Source organism: Arvicanthis niloticus, chromosome 4, assembly GCF_011762505.2.
Source record: "Arvicanthis niloticus isolate mArvNil1 chromosome 4, mArvNil1.pat.X, whole genome shotgun sequence".
Taxonomy (NCBI): Eukaryota; Metazoa; Chordata; class Mammalia; order Rodentia; family Muridae; genus Arvicanthis; species Arvicanthis niloticus.
Window position 1 is genome coordinate 31,764,542 of NC_047661.1, and position 18,465 is coordinate 31,783,006.

Consider the following 18,465-nt stretch of genomic DNA (forward strand, 5'->3'; position numbering starts at 1 on the left):
CACATAATTTAAACTGTATAAAAGCAAAAAAGGAGGAGGATGAATGGGATGGGAATGGGGTGTGGGAAAAGATAACATCTGAAATGTAAATAAATAAAATATCAAATTAAAAAAAAAAGAAAATCTAACTTGTTTTAAGCACAGTGTAACTCTTGGTTTTCTATCACTTCTCCAAAGCTTGAGGCACAAATGACCCAGCATTTGATAGGCAGTCCTCTGTGAAGTTTAAGATCTAAAACATTAACACCACTGTTCATATTATGATTGAGAAGTGGCCTTGTGTAAATGAAGTGAAACTGGCACTAAATGTGTTTAGTAAACAATAAGAATTATGGAACTGGTGGATAATTTCTAGATGCTTTGAAGAACAGGTGGGAAAAATTACAAGCTCAGAAATTTCATTTTCAGCATTAAAGGGCTGAGTAAACACCTAAGAAATTTCTGCATTTGGACCTAACAATACTTGGGTCTTGTAGTGGCATGCAAGTTCTTCTAAAAGTTTAAAATTGGAAAGAAGCCTTTGACTTTATGAGAAAGACTTTTATAACTTTCTCTTTGTTGGCTTCTAAAAACAAAAATCTGATCAGGCTATGTTCATTTCCATAGGGACGATATGACCATAAAGCTTTAGTACAGTTGACTAAAGCAGAAAGATATTCTAATGAAAACAAACAAATCCTATTTGTATTCTAATATTTATCACTTTAAAGCAATATTCATTGCCAACATCTCCAAGTGACAGAATCAATTATAACACCTTTGCAAAGTGATATACCTCTGCAATTGATGTACTGCATTATATTGTCTCTGAGATTTAATCTTCACTCTCAGGATATACATGTGCCTTATACAGGCAAACATACACAAACAAATATAGAACTTCACATTTGGCTCTCTGGAGAAAGCAAAGGACATGATGGAAAGGGTGAGAGAATATTTCATTATCTCAATGTAACATTCTCTATGGAGACAAGCAGTATCCCATATGTCAACTTGGGCGGAGGAAACACTCCCCACAATCCCCAAGGTGACATTTTTATTTGAATGTCTTAGAGGGGAGAAAAACATTTGGTTCATACTTGTTTAGATTTAAATAAAGCCAAATAGGTTAAAAGCCTGACTCTCCTCAGACTCTGAGGAAAGAGCAAAGGATGTCTTGGCCATGTGTAATGAGGAAATGGGTGCCCAGGGGGAAACCCCAGCTTCCTCAGATGAGACAGCAAGAAAATCTGGCAGAGACACACAGGGGAAATATGCCAAGATAACATATTTTCTCTGAGGAAACACAGTCTATAAGGAAAAACAATTTGAAATTGGAAAATAACTGAAAATAAAACCTGAAGCAGTCAAGAAACAAAAGGCAAGGGACATGAGATAGAGGAATGAGAGGCCAGTTCCATAATGAGAAAGGCTTGGCTCCATCTAAAAGGATGCTAATTGCTACCCTAGGTTAATCCTGGTAACAGTAATTTTTCTCAGTTCATGAGCAAAGATTTATTTTAAAATGAATTCTTGGTGATATAGATTAAATTATGTTTCTGTTAATCACAAATGCCATAGTAACAATGTACTTATTCTCATTGTCAATTCTAGTACAGATTAACATGTCACAATATCTACATGTCTTATGGTCTCAGAATTTCAAGATTCGCTTTTGTCTTTGTTACACACAATTAGTTTATTACTATAAATCAAGGAAAAATTAAGAAATCAATGGCCAAATTATAATGCTATTTTAAAGTATATCTGCTAAGTTTACTGTTCAAACATTGAAGCTATATTTAGAAGTGTTTTCTCAAAATAGCACACCTAATTCTCTACAAAGTATTGAAGTCATTTCTTGAAAGTATAAAATTTCCCCAAAAGGAATGGCTTCAGTGATTGCTTAGGGGACTATGTTTTTAAGAATTTAACTGAGTACATAATTTCACAGAATGATATTATAATAAGAAAAACAGAGGTAACTTAAACAGGTTTACTAGAATTTATGGAGCAATAAAAATTATTAACATATTTAAAGTAATACATTTCAAAAAGAACACTTCACTATAATATTTTGTGAAATTTAATAAATTTTCAATATTTAACAATGATACTCAAATAAGCCACTGAGAATGTATATGGAGGAAAGATTTTGCTGATATGTAAGTTACTAGCTATTAAATAATAGCAATGATAATGCTTTCTATTCAATAGGAAATGGCATATATTTAGAAATGTTAGAGAAATTTTATTTTTATTTTAACTGGAAAATGAGCAATATTTTTAGTTAGCATTAAAAACTGTTTCTTTCATTGTGAATAATTACAAGAGCAGAAAAAAAGACAGTGTAGCCATATTTGATTCCATTTTAATAAGTTCCAGCCTAGTGATTATTTTATACCAAGGATTATTGCTTAAACATAGCAGAAGGTGCCTAACCTATACAAATTGTGTTTCTTTCTAAATATATGATCTGAGATGACACATGTTCTTTTGAAACACTAACATCACCATGTCCTATGAGTTGGGTGAGGTCAGGCTGTGAGATGAAGACACCTATCTTTCTGCTGTGCACCCTGAAGAGTGTATAAAAAGAAGCCCCAGGAAAGTCACTCACTAGCCTCCTTTTTTTGTGGGCTCTGGGTCATTTGTTTGTTCTCTAAAAACTGATAGGATTAAGATAAAAATTCATCATTCCTTTTGTTTGTTTAAAATCTGTAAAGTGTAGATTCTTTCTTCTCTCAGTGTAATTTATATCAGAAACAGCGGTGGAACATTCCAAAGCCATTATCATTTTCTATAGCTTTACATGTCAGCCACCGGCTGAATATAATTGATGGCACACCAGCATTTTTAGGTTAGAAGTTTTGTAAAGAGGTTAACACCATAAGCCTTTTATTTCCATATCCCCCTTCTTTCTATGCATTCCAGCTGTGAGTTTTAACATAAAGATTATAAAATAAGGTTAAAATCGATCTAACATGACCTGGATAGAATGAGCTCATATACAATAAAATTCCTTCTTGTTGTTTAACCTATGACAATGAACAATCTTAAATTAGAACACTGCACTATGGACCCACCATGATTCAAAATGTCTGAGCTATTTAGCTCATGATACTTGCCTGAGAATGGGTGCTTTGGAAATGAGTCCTTTAAGAGATAATTAAGTTAAAATATGGCTGTTAGGAAAGGCCATGATACAGTGTTACTGACATCCTTATAGAAAGTGATTAGGACCCAGAGAGAAACTGGCTTAGCAGGAGCACACAGAAAAGACCACAAAAGGACAAAGGCAGCCAATGACAGCAACCTAGAGCATCATGGCAGGAAGGAGGGTAGGCAGAGAATTAAGTTATCTCAATTTCTCCCCCAGCGCTCTGTTTCTCTACCACAGACTTGAACATGACACTTGAAGCTAAGAAAGCACTTTCTCTTTATTTTATTTTCATCAGGATTTTTTAAAATCACACTGACACAGAAGACACTAAGACAGACACATAATGTTATGACTGAATAATAACTTTTATTCTGAAATATGATTTTCTAAATCCTTTATTAGAAGTCCAAATTTGAAAGTCAAGGTTGGTCTTGGTTTGTTTTTTCAGGTTTTAAGATGAATTGATCCAGGAAGCAACTAATATCTATCTCAGTAAGTAATTGGTAAGCAAATAATCTAACAAACAAACAGACAGATTTGACCAGCGAGTTATCTCATTCTTAGACCATCTTTTACAAAAAATATGTGAGGACCATTGAGTCTTCCTATGACAGGACTCACTGGGGAGTCACGGATTGATAAGGATGAGCTTCTCACTGGGAAGAGAAAAGACCGGGGAGTTGTCAGCAATGTTTAGTGACTCTCTGCAGAAATGTGCTACATGAAATAATTCTTCTAGAAACTATTGGTACACACATCACTGTTTAAATGCTATACATATTTGGTTTCTCAAGGAGGACTTCTGCCATATAGAACATACTCAAATAGATATTTTAGGCACAGAATCAAGAACTTCTACATACAAATGGAGAACTCATGTTTTGTGTTTGTGTGTGTGTCCCTATGCATATACTATTATGTTACAGGTGATTTTTAGATCTTGAATATTATTGGCAGTCCTGCTGTCAGTAAAGTCTGTGTACATGCTCCTTCATTGTCAGCATATAAGAGTGATACATCTGTATTTATTAAGAGTTTGATTTTAATTATCACCAACCTTTCATGGTTTAATTTGAGCTTTATTATTGATGGATCCTCTATCAGGTTCAACAATTGTGTCATGACATGTATTCCATATTTTAGTGATATAAAACAATACCACAATTTTAAAAATCATCTATATTCTACCAGTTTTTTTCTCTTATCTGTATAACCCTGTCAACCTCCTGCATTTTCACTGCATTTGTCTTATTGAAGAAAGTAATATAAGTAGAATATTCAATGTATAAAATTTTTTAATTCATCACTTTCACCTAATTATGTACAATTAAAGTTTTTGCAGCACAATTATAGTTATGTATATATGTATGTATGTATTTATTTTACTTACTAATTATTTACTTACTACAATATATATTCATTGCTTCCTGAGTTGAAAACTATGAAGAAAAATGATATACATATCTGTGAATGAGTTTTGGTGTAGATAAATTTTCAGTATATTTGAATAACTTACATAAAGATCAATTGCTCTATTATATAGTAATAATATTTCTAGTTTGGAAGAAATATACAAATTGTAATGTACCATGGCTATATCATGTAGAAAGTTTGCTGGCAGGAGTGATAGCATGTATCATTCTATATTTTGGTTAGTGTTGGTCTATCAGTGTTTGGAGTGTTCAGCATTCTATTGGACAAATACCAGGGCATGTTTTCAAACATTCATAAGTCTCTCATGAGATGTTTTTGAGCATCATTTTAGAAAATATCCGCCACTTTTATGTCTTACATGGTAAACATTTGTTGAAGTATTTAGCTTAGTTTTAAAAATGTAGTTTGTTTAGTTACCATTGAAATTCCAGGTTAATTTATAAATAATTTATAAGAACTGTATATCATAGATGCCTTAACAAAAGTTTTCTTTCAGTTTTGTTTTTGTTGTTGTTCTGTGGATTTGTTGTTGTTTCTGTTCTGAATTTTGGGGAAGATGAGACAGAAGGATCACCAATTAGAACATAGAAAGTTTCATGAGTATTATAGAGCAACACACTTATCTAAAAATTATGTAGTTGGAATCTATATGAAGAATGGAACATTAATAGAGTGCATTCGGGTAAGAGTTTCATACCTATAAGTGAAAATTGATTGGTTACTTGGGTCCTAACATAAGTGCATGAAAAGATAGTCCAGATCATGGCTTTCCTCCAGGGATTTCCATCTAGAACAAGCAACTGATGCCATCTGATAATGAGTATTACATATTCGAATTCCAGAAATGCTGATCAAAAATATGGACCTATTTCTGAATGGATAGTTATGGATGGGGAATTATAAATGTTGCAAAGAAAAAATATATGTATGTATTACTTAAAGCTATCTTAATCACATATGTAATATTTCTTCTAAGTAGGAAACCCCACTATGTATCTTCCTAAGTTAGTGTTTGGTGATACTGCTGCATCTCTAATATAGCTTATTAATACTTAATACAAAATTACCATTAGAAATGAGGATCAGTAATTCTCAACAACAGGAGAATGATTAAATTGTGACTTTGTCATAATTTTTTTTAAACTTTAATATTAAACCATCCTTACTTAGGGAAGGAATAACTCTGGCAACCCGGAGAGTGTTGGGTTCACCTCTTCTAAAATACCAATGAACTTAGTCATATGGAACAAAGTCAGTCTGGTGAGAGAAGAGGATTGGGCTGTGTCACTATCAAAGAAAATACGATACTGAGCTGTAAAGTTTGGAGCACTTGGGACTATTTCCAAAGCAAGGTGTCCATTAATGTCTTTTGTAGTGTATGTGAAAAACACGATGACTCCTAAATCTATGTTAGTGTAACCTGCATGTACATACAAAATTTGAGGTGTGATAAGGGGGTACTCTGCAAATTCCTTCTAACATCTCCAATAGCCAACTTCGGCCACTGAGCCATGCAGTCCCTGATTTAGACATTATTTATTAATAAGTAATTAAAATATCTAGTCATAGAATGTGGAACATGGTAGTAGGAGTCATATCAGAAAGACTATATATGATACTAAGGTTTATAATATGTTTTACTTAAATAGTCTGTGTTGATTATCTCCACATGGTATTACTAATATATTTATTGACTGTATTCTTTTATTCTTCATCCATCAAGGAAATTGTGTCTCTCTCTCTCTCTCTCTCTCTCTCTCTCTCTCTCTCTCTCTCTCTCTCTGCCTGTCTTTTGTTCTCTTCACTGATTAGTTTCTACAGTGATTAAAGTATGAGCATCTCTTAGAGGAGCTACTGTGTTTCATATCCCACTGGCAAAAAACATAATAAAATTCACTGGATATTAGCTTGGACAAAAATGCCTCAAGCATTTTTGAAGATCTTCCTCAATCTTCCAGCCCTCATCATATACAACTTTAGATAACATTTTTTTTCTTTATTTATTTGTTTACACTCCAGATTTTATTTCCCACCTGCCTCGGCCACCTTCTAACTGTTCCACATTCCATACCTTCTCCTCACCCCCTGTCTTTATGAGGATGTCCGTACCCCCATCCCTGGCCCCCCCACCTCACCAGAACTATAAACTCCCTGGGGCCTCCAGTCTCTTGAGGGTTAGGTGCATCTTTTCTTACTAAACCCTGACCCTGCAGTCCTCTGCTGTGTATGTGTTGAGGGCCCCATATCAGCTGATATATGCTGCCTGTTGGCAGTCCAGTGTTTGAGAGATCTCACAGTCCAGGTTAACTGAAACTTCTGGTCTTCCTGCAGGGTCGCCCTCCTCCTCAGCTTCTTCCAGCTTTTCCCTAATTCAACCACAGGGGTCAGCAGCTTCTGTCCATTCTTTGGGTGCAAATATCTGCATCTGACTCTTTCAGCTGCTTGTTGGGTCTTTTGGAGGGCAGTCATGATAGGTTCCTTTTTGTGAGTGTTCCATAGCCTCAGTAATAGTGTCAGGCCTTAGGGCCTTCCCCTGAGCTGGGTAACATTTTGGGCCTGTCACTGGACCTTCTTTTCCTCAGGCTCCTCTCCATTTCCATCCCTGCATTTTTTTTTTCCCAACAGGAACAATTATGGATCAGAGTTTTGACTGTGGGATAGCAACCCCATCCTCACTTAATACCCTGTCTTTCTTCTGGAAGTGGGCTCTACAAATTCCCTCTCTCCACTGTAGAGCATTTCATTTAAGGTCCCTCCCTTTGAGTCCTGAGGTCTCTCACCTCCCAGGTCTCTGTTGCATTCTGGAGGGTCCTCCCAAACTCTGACCTACCTAGGATGCCTGTTTCAATTCTTTCTGCTGGCCCTCAGGGTTTCAGTCCTTTTCCCTCACCCAATACCAGAAAGGTTCCTCACTTCCCGAAACCCCCATCTACTATCTCTCCCAGGTTGCTATTTCTCTCCCCACTTGTGATTGCTTTCTTCTCCTTCCCAAGAAGGATTGAGGTATTCTCACTTGAACCCTCCAACTTGTTGACCTTTTTGAGTTCTGTGGACTATATCTTGGGTATTCTGTAATTTTTTTTTTTGGGGGGGGGAGATAATATCCAGTTATTAGTGAGTACATACCATGCATTTCCTTTTGAGTCTGAGTTATCTGACTCAGGATGATATTTTCTAGTTCCATCATTTTGCCTGCAAAACTCAGGATGTCCTTGTTCTTAATAGCTGAGTAGTATTCGATTGTGTAAATTAACCACATTTTCTGTATCCATTCTTCTGTTGTGGGACATCTGGGTTGTTTCTAGCTTCTGGCTATCCCAAATAATTCAGCTATGAACATAGTGGAACACATGTCCCTGTGGCATGTTGGGGCATCTTTTGGGTATATCCCTAGGAGTAGTATTGCTAGGACTTCAGGTAGATCTATTTCCAATTTTCTGAGGAACCTCCAGATTGATTTCCAGAGTCCATTTTATAAATATTTGAATTTTAGATATAAGAATTTCATTAGTATACATAAACTATTAAAGATTTAATCTTCACTCTGCATGGGTACTAACAGAAATAGATTTTCTCACTGAATTCCTATCAATATATGACAATACATTAATGGTTAGTATCAACAGTCAAATGCTGGGCATCATTGTTTGTAAACAGTTGTCATTCAATAAATACAGAGACACAATTGCTTGCCACATTGCTTAATCAACTTACATTGCTGTATATACTATGTTTTCTTTGGAAATAAAGCCTGCTTTCAAATGTGGCAAGTCCTTTAGAGCACACAAATGGATTAGCATAATAGCAACACACTATTAACAACTTTGTCTTTACAAGTTCTATAAAATGAACTTAACTTCAAATGTTCCTAGAACATATCAATCTAATTCAGGACTCTACCTTGCAAAGTGTGGTGAGAGGCTTACCTCTGTGATCTTACCAATCAGAATGAAGATGCAGGAGGATTGCAAGTTCAAGACGAGCCTGGAATACCCATGTATGACCTATATGAAAATTAGAAATGAAAGAAGGAAGGAAGGCAGGAAGAAAGGAAGAAACATAGGGAGGAAAGAAGGTAGGAGGGAAGGGGACAAGAAGGGAGGCAAAAGAGATAGGGAGGGAGAAAGGAAGGATGAGAAGGAGGGGTGAATAAAGGAAGGAAGAAAACAAGAAAGGGAGGGAAAAAGAAGAAAGAAAAGACAAAGTGAGGATGAAAGAAAGGAAGGAAAGGGATAAAATAAGGAAGAGAGGGAGATAAGAAGAGGAAGGTAAGAAGGGGAAAGTAAAATAAAACAAAAGATAAAATTTTTATAAAGTAAGTAGAGCTCCACATGTCAAAGTGCATTCTAAAATTAAGCAATTATACTTTAAAAGAAATAAATATATTATCAAAATTGATCAAATGTGTGTACCTATCATCTCTTATGTGGTATAGTGCTGAAACTTGCCACAAACCTGGGCATGGTGATGTACTCTGATGGTCACAACACTCCAGAGTCTGTAGTTAGATATTTACACAGCCCAGATCACTTATTAAAGCTGCCTGTAAAACCAAACATAACCAATAATAAAAGCCAACCAAACATGCCAAGACACAAAATACCAAGAAGATTCAACTGTGAATATTTAATTGGAACCATAGTCAAATTTCTCAGTTGTGTTTGTTCAATGCATTAAAAGTAGTCTAAGAGGAAGAAAATATATTAGTATCACATTAAGGAAATGTATCACATTAAGTATCACAAGTATAATAAAGTATCATAAGTATCACATTAAGGAAATTGGATTAGCTGCTGGACCAAGAGTGACATTAAGTTTGAATCCCTACATCTCTCCCCATGTCTTCTGTTTGTCTGAAACATATGGTTTCTATGGTTTCTGTGTGTGTGTGTGTGTGTGTGTGTGTGTGTGTGTGTGTGTGCCTATGTTTCCCTGACTGAACTCTGTCTGCCCTCATCAAAGAATTTTGCTCTGCCTTTTTTTGAACAGTATAAGAAGTATCCCATTAAGGACGAATGAGGAATGCATTACTGAAATTTTTAAGTGTGTTTTTCAAGTGTTTTAATCACTGACTCCAACTGATCACACTAACTCACCTAACAGTATTGTGAACATACCATCTGAATGTAATGTCTACATGCTATTTCCAGCATTTGTGGTAAACATTTGCATATGAAGTCACTTTTGTCTTATTTGTTATTTTTAAACATTTGGTTTCCATAGTCCATGTAGATACACATATGTGTAGCATTCTGGGTGAGATGCATGTAAGAATACAAAATTTAGGATTATAGTGGTTTGGGTTATAAAGATGACTATAAAAGAGGGCCAAGGCAAATAAAGTTGGATGTTAAATAGTTCTCTTAAAGGAAGGTTAAACAAACATGCAAGGCATGCAACAACTTATCTGAATAAGTCGTAAGCCTTAAGTAAACTCAAGCTATAACATTAACTAGCCATTAAGGTCCATCAAAAGCTCACTCTCTTAAGATATAAGACATATTTCCATTAAATGCATTGCGCATTCAACTTCTTCAAAAAAGTCTTGTGTATGAGTGGCAGATTGTGTAATCAAACATTTATGAGTTATGCCCCACTACATCTGTTGTGACTCTATACTGTAGATACTAAAAACTTGAATAGGGACACAATGCAGCCTTCATTTATACTATAACATACTTCTTTTAGGAGCAGAACATATGAGAGTATGCCTAGCTAAGACTCCTAGCAGTAGGGGATATGGAACCTGAAATGGCCATCTTCTGTAACCAGGCAAGACTTACAATGGAGGGAAGGAGATACCAACCCACCTACAAAACCATTAATTATCAATTTGCCCTGCCTACAAGATGTGCATGGGTAAAGATGAAACAGAAATTGAACGGATAGCAAACAATGACTGGCCCAACTGGAGACCCATGCCATGAATGAGAGCCTACAACTGACACTATTAATGATATTCTTCTATACTTTAAAACTGACCTAGCATAACTTTCCTCTAAGATGTAGATGGAGAAAACAAATACAAAGACCCACAAGCAAATATTAGGCAGAGCTCAGGGAATCTTGTGAAAGATGGGGAAGAAGGATCGAAGAAACACAAGAGTCAAAGACACAATAAGAAAATCTACAGAATAAATTAACTTGGGACAATAGGAGCTTATGGAGACTGATCCAGCAAGCAAAGAGCATGCATGAAACAGACCTAGGCTCCATACATATTTGTAATAGATGTGCAGCTGGATCTTCATGTGGGACCACCTAACAACTGGATAAGGGTCTGTCTCTGACTCTGATACCTTACTTTGGTCTTTTTTCCTCTAACTGGGTTGCCTTCTCTAGGCTCAATGTGAGAAGATACACCTATCCCTACTGCAACTTGATATGCAAAGAGGGTTGATATCCATGAGAGGCCTCCCATTCTCTGAAGAAAAAGGGGTGACAGAAGGAATGGAGGTGAGAGGGAGAGACTAGAAGCAGAAGAGGGAGGGGAACCTTTGATTGGAATGTAAAGTAAATATATTAATTCAAAAATATAGAGAGACTTCTCAGTTTTGAATGAAAGTTGATGAAGTGCTCTTCTGTCTAAAGAGCTGAGTGGATAGATTTGCATTGTCCAAACTGAGGACATCTGAGTGGATACCACATTGGACGTTATTGCCTCTGGGAATTACATATCTAACCTTTGTTGTCTCTGGAGATTGGTCTCTGGCAAGTCTTTCACTGCAGAAAATATGGTAGACGTTTGAAATATCTTATGATGGCTGACACGTTCAAATGACTTGGGTATGGATATGACCTTTACTAGAAGTTGCATAATTGCCTCTAGGTACTGCTTTTATGATGAACCCCTGTTAATCCTTGTCCTGATTAGGTTTTCTTGTTAACTCAAAACAACCTAGTAGAAGAACATGTCAGTTGAGATGTTTTTCAGATCAGGTGGCCTGTGCCCATGTTTGTCATAGTATCTTTATTGATGGTTGGCGTGGGTGATTCCAGCCCACTTTTTATGGTGACCCAACTTAAGCAAGTGGGCTTGGGCGACATATGAAAGCTAGCTGAGCACAAGCCATATATCAAGTAGTAATTAGTAGTCTTCCAATGTTTCCGCTACTGTTCCTTCTTGAATTTCTTCCATGACTTTCCTCAATGCTGAACTATTTTATGATGTCCTCTAATATGTTTTGGTCAGTATTTTGTCATACAAACCAATGTAGATCAATTCTCCACAACTGTTCTTATCGACTCATATATTAATGTGTGACTTTCTAGGAGGCTTGACTTTAACTTTCCAACTTTCATCATATAACACTTTTTTCTTACCACAAACTGACATTAATCAGGACCTCTAGAAATAATTATGTTTTATGACCCTCTTCAAGAGCCCTAGGAAGGCTTCTAGAAAGCACCTCAAAGGACAAGAATTCTGTGAAACACTCATAAGGAATACCTTGAAATACAATTTTCAGAATTGATGTGTAAAATTTCTAGTTAATAGGTCTTTAAAAACTTTGTTTTACAAACAAAAAATGAATTATAATTGTCTTACCCTTTGCACCAACCAACCAGATATAGATAGTTTTGTAATAATTGATGCTCAGAATGTCAAAGAAATTGGTTTTTAGCAAGACCAGATCACATCTGAGTGCAGTCAGTATCCTATAATATGATAGTTTTATGATTTTTTATAAAAGTATGTTGATACATGACTTATTATTTAAATTGTTTTAGAGTAAACACAAAATCATATTTCATTTATTTTCTAAAATATGAGCTAAATTAATCTTTCCCAATAAAATTGAGACTGGTTTTATATTCAGGCCAGTATTTCTCTAAACTGAAATCCAACTGCTATAAAATTAAGTAGTTTTGTTTGTTTGTTTGTTTTATTTTATGTATGTCTTTCTGGAAATTGAATCAGGAACTAGAGAACCATGGTTCACTGAAGCTATGTGGTTAACCATGACATCTTTGTAATGGCAGTCATTATTACTACCATGATCATTATGATTATTGCATCTTCTGACATGATCACAGTTCAGTTATATCATAAGATGAATTGAAACGAAATCAGTAATTCTTCAGTAAATATACTCAGTATGCAAATCTCCATTATTTTTATTAAATGTATTTTGTGGAGCATACGTAGAAATAACCTAGATGAAATCTTTTTAACTTTGTACACATAATCTCTAAAGTCATTAAGTTATTTTACAAGAAATTTTCTCCTACAAAATTAGTAATGTTTTTTTCTTTAAGCATATACATAGTACTTCAGATAAATTTTAAAATTTGTGTGATGCAATTCATTGTTTGTCATTATGAGTGCTTGTAAGTAATACTTTTACAACTTATGCCACAAATTAATGAGTGCACAATCTTGTCCAAACTCAGTCGTTTTTGTTTGATATTAAAAAATATGGTAGTTCTGAAGTCTTTTCATTTGTTTTTTCCTTCTCAGATTTGTAATGCTCCAATTTACTGGGATAATCCACTTCAATGTTCATAGATCTGAAAGAAAAAATCATATTTGTACCTTGTATGCTATCTAGAAAACGGTAAAGCGTGTGTTAGATGTCATGCGAAAGCTAATATTTCAAATAATGATTATCTGTGAATAAGATTTTCCATCATTCCTCCATCAAGCACTTTAAGAGAAGTTACAAATTGGCATTGTACCTGTATTTAATGTTTGTGCTCAAAACTATGAATCCAGACAGTATTTTAAAACATTCATCTGAAGCTTACAGTGTAATCAGTTCTAAGAGCCAGATGTTCATTCTTTGCAGTAAGGATATAATTGACAGTTAACTTGAAATCTTGCACTTATCCTCAATTGTTTCCCAAATCCACAGTGATAATGAGGAACAGGGTAGCAAGACCAATTTCCTGCTATGTGCCATATCACTTTCCGGAGAAGTCACAGCAAGAATTCAAAAACTGAAGCAATTATAGATTTACAGGCACAAGCCTTCAGTATCTAGCCTTCACTTAAAAAGATCAATGGGAATCCTAAGTGAACCCAGTAAAGAACAGATCTTTGAACCATATCTTTAGGTCAAAATTAACATTATCCATTTCTGTGCTGACAGCTGTAATTGGAAAAACTATTCTAACCAACATTCCTGAAGTCATGTCATTTTCATTGTCTTTGGAAGACACGGAGAAGACAGGTGCATCCACTGAAAACAAGAAGCAAAAAATAATTTACCAGAATGATAACTGCCTGTCACAGAAGCAGAAACTTGTTATCAGGGAGAAATAAGTTGAACTTAGAGGATTTTCTTTTAATCTTTAACCCAGTGGAGATCAAAGGGGAAACATTTCCCAGGGGCACCTTTAAAAATACAATTATCTTGACTTGGATTTTCTCTCGAACTATTCTGACATATGTTATTATCCATTTACATAAAATAGTATTTTTCTCCAACTTTAAAACAAAACAATCCATGATAGTTTTAACCGGAAAACTATTTCAATCCTGAGAAGTCTGATACTTACCACTGAGTATTAACTAAAAATAATCATTAAATAAAATCTCTATTATAATATAACAAACTCCTTTTAGTTATATTAGTGAATTAGTTAATGTATCTCATAAAATTTATCAAAAATGCACATTAAAAGTCAAATCCTTTATAATTGGAAATAGGGCCTAATATATAAGATAAATTATTAAATCTGATTTTTTGAGTCATGATTTAGGATATCTAATTAATCTTAGACAAAATGCTGTAGCATTTTTAACCACAACATACGACTTGACTTTTGCATTGCTATTAAATCAAATTTGGTTCTGGAGATTTACCATTCAATGGTTAGTGATCTCTTGTCAAGAGCACTCAAGTTACTTGTGTACAACAATCTAACAGGACTTTAAAGGAAATACTCGTAGGGATTACTTGCCTAGTCCCAAATGGTGGACATGGGACTGAAGAGAGGCAACTAGCCATGTGGCAGACATAGAATAGTGTAAATGGGTTAAGTAAGTTATGAGTTAGCAGGAACATGCCAGCTTATGAACTAGGCATTTAATTAATTAACAATAAGCCTCTGAGTTGTTATTTGAGAACTGGAGTGCTGCTGGAAAAGCTCACATTACATTTTTTAACTGTTCATGACTGGACAACCATACTTTACATAGATGACCTAACAGTATGTGACTGACTGCTATGCTTTGATTTGAATTGTTCTAAAAATTTTGTAACGTTTTTTTCTAGTCCCAGTATAACAGAGTATTAGGTATGGATCAACTAGATACTTTCATCATTCAATCTTCAGAAAAAGGGCAAAATGATTTTTATAAATGTAATTTTAAAAACTAATATTTATTGATGTTAGATCAATATTTTTAATATAAATTATATGAGAATAAGTTTTAAAATATAAAACCTAGAATATTTCCCTCAAACATCTCTAAGTAAATTATACAAATGTGCATGCACAAATATATCCCACTATATTAAAAAAAAAAAGCTAAACAACTGAGAAAATAGTAAATGTCAAACTGTAATGTAAGGCAGATGTTCATGTAAACAACATAATTACAGCTGAAATAAATCCAACAAATAAAAAAAATGCCTGCTCATATATGACAATGGTTAAGGTTTTGAAAAATAGAAAAAGAGGAGAGTTAATTTTTTTATAGTTGTTTTGATTATAATACCCAAATTATCATTTATTTCTGTTATTTGAATGATTTTTATACTAATTATAAAATTCTAAACATAATTTTTTAAATTAAAAAATTTTTTAATATTGAAAATTTCTGTCACACCATCAACTTTCAACAAAGGCAAACATTTACAAAGTTTATTCATAATTACTTTTTTGTTTGTTAGCTTGTATTTCTGTTTTTTGTTTATTTTGTTTTTCTTGTTTTGTTTTTCCCTCAGTCTCTCAACCAAAAGTCATGCCTATCCTCTGGATATGGTCTCTACAGGTTCTATCTCTGCTTTGTTGGATATTTCAGCTGATGTCATCCCCATTGGTCGTGGGAACCTCTTGCTTCCCTGGCATATGGGACTTCCTAGTAGTTTCCCTCAATTCCCCATCCCTAATGCTATATATTTCTGTTCAGTCTCCTGACCCTCTGTACTTCCCTCTTGCCTCAACCCATACCTGATCCTGCCTTCCTTTTCCCCTTCTCCTCCTCTCTCCCTCCCAGGTACCTTCCTCCCTCTACCCCCCATGATTATTGTGTTCCCTCTTCTAAGTAGGGCTGAAACATCTACACTTTGGTCTTCTTTCTTTTAGAGCTTCATATGGTCAGTGGGTTGTATATATGGGTATTCTGAGCTTTGGGGGTAACATTCACTTATCAGTGAGTACATAGCATGTGTAATCTTTTGTGCCTGGGTTACCTCTCAGGATGATATTTTCTAGTTCTATCCATTTGCCTAAGAATATCATGAAGTCATTGTTTTTAATAACTGGATAGTGATCCATGTTACTTTTAACAGGAAAACCATTTGAATCTTGAGAAATGATTATTTAATTATCGTTAAATAATATCTCTATTTTAATGTAACAAACTCCTTTTAAATACATTAATGAATGAATAAATGTATTTCATAAAATATATAACAAATACATATTAGAAGCCAAATTTCTTTATTTAGTGACCTTATTTGTGATAGCCAGAAGGTGAAAACAACCCAAATGTCCCACAACAGAAGAAAGGATACAGAAAATGTGGTTCATTTACACAATGGAATACATTTTAAAAAAAAAAATAGACTCAATTATTAAGAACAAGGACATTCTGAGTTTGGCAGATAAATGGATGGAACCAGAAAATATCCTGAGTGAGGTAACTTAGACTCAAAAGGACATGAATGGTATGTACTCATTAATAAATGGATATTAGCAAAAAATAAATTACAGAATATCCAAGATAAAGTCCACAGAACTCCAAAAGGTCAACAAGCTGAAGTTCCCAAGTGATGACACCACATTCCTACTTGGGAGGGAGAAGTCAACCACAAGGGGAGAGAGGAGAACCTGGGAGGGAAAGGGGAGAGAGTGGAGGGGAGATGGGAACATGATCTGGTATTTGGTGAGGGAAAAGGACTAAAGCCCTGAGGGGCAGCAGAAAAAAATGGAAACAGGCAACCTCTGGAGGTAGGAGACTAGGGGTGGTGGGACCCTCCAGAATGCAACAGAGAGACCTGGGAGGTGAGAGATTCTCAAGACTCGAAGGCAGAGACCTTAGATGAAATGCCCTACAGTGGAGAGAGAGAATTGTAGATCCAACTTCCAGCAGAAAGACAGGGCATTGAGTGAGTTATGGGGTTGCTATCCCATAGTCAAAACTCTGATCTGTAATTGTTCCTGTCTGAAAGAACTTCAGGGATAGAAATGGAGAGGAGCCTGAGGAAAAGAAGGTGCAGCGACAGGCCTAAAGTGGGATTCAAGTCAAGGATAAGCCACAAGGCCTGACACTGATACTGAGGCTTGAAGCTCTACAAAACAAAACCTATTATGGACTTTCCCCCACCCCCCAAAGCCCCAACAAGCAGCTGAATGAGTCAGATGCAGATATTTGCACCCAACGAATGGAAAGAAGCTGCTGATCCCTGTGGTTGAATTAGGAAAAAGTTGGAAGAAGCTGAGGAGGAGGGAGACTCTGTTGGTAGACAGCAGCCTCAATTTACCTGGACACCCCCAGATCTCTGACACTGGATCTCCAACCAGGCATCATACACCAGCTGAAATGAGGCTCCCAACACATATACAGCAAGGAATGCTGGGTTGATAATCATCTACAGGTAAGGAAGCTGTTCTGATAAGAACTGAAAGATGCATTCTTTTGTGAGTATAAACAATGCATTATTAAGTGTCAATTCAACAGTTTTGGGTCAGAAGAATAAAAGCTGTAGTTTCTTCCCTGTGGCCTATGGACTGCCTACCTGTAGGATATTGACCCCAATATTGCTGCCAGTTATGAGTTTTTCTCATGTAGAAGGAGCCTTAAATCTAATCAGAAAGTAGTTCTTTAACCAAAATTGACTTTCCTTCTTCTCATAACTGTAAGTTGTCAATAGTTCTTAAATTAGGGGTGGGACTTTGTACTTATGACACCATTCAAATGCCAGGGCTTCTGTCTGGGTTGAGATTGTTCAATCCAGACAAAACTGCTGCTTCTACAACGTCACTGACACTATGTCATTAATGAGCAAGTCTTCTGTTGGTCATTACTGAAACTCTCAAGAGTTTTCTGTTTGGTAAAAATTAATTTTTTTTTCTGGTAGTGTTTATAGCACCATATAGCTCATGTCTACCCAGCAAAGATGAGGGTTACAAGTCAGCATTAAATTGCTTTTTGTGTTCTGTGACTCAAGTATATGGGGCTATTGTCAAGTTCTTGAGGGTAACCAAAAACACTGGCAATAGTCTGTAATCTATGGATCTATGGCATCTCAGTGGCCAACTACAAAAGAGTCAATCCATTCAAAGTGCAACGCATTTTGTCAGCCTTTGATATTAGTAGGGATTTAGTTACTCCATCATCATCAAACACTTTTTTACATATGTATATGTGCATGCTTTAGGAAGTTTCTACATTAATAGATTTCCACATGTTTCTTTTGAGAGGTCTTTAATGTCAGGTATCACTATTCTGCTTGGCATTAAAAGTGGTGTGGCTTTTTATATTATAAATGTTATGAATGAATGTCTAAATGTAATAAAAACAGAGTATTTGAGGCTACAGGGCCTTCTCATTTATCTAGGCATCTAAACCAAGTAACTACACATAGTAAAGTACATACCATAGTCTATGCTTTCATATTAAATATATACAAATTAAGTCTTTCTGTCAGAAAGTAAATGCTTTCAAATAAATGTTGAAAGGACTTGATTCGCTTATTCAGTTTTAAAACACTACC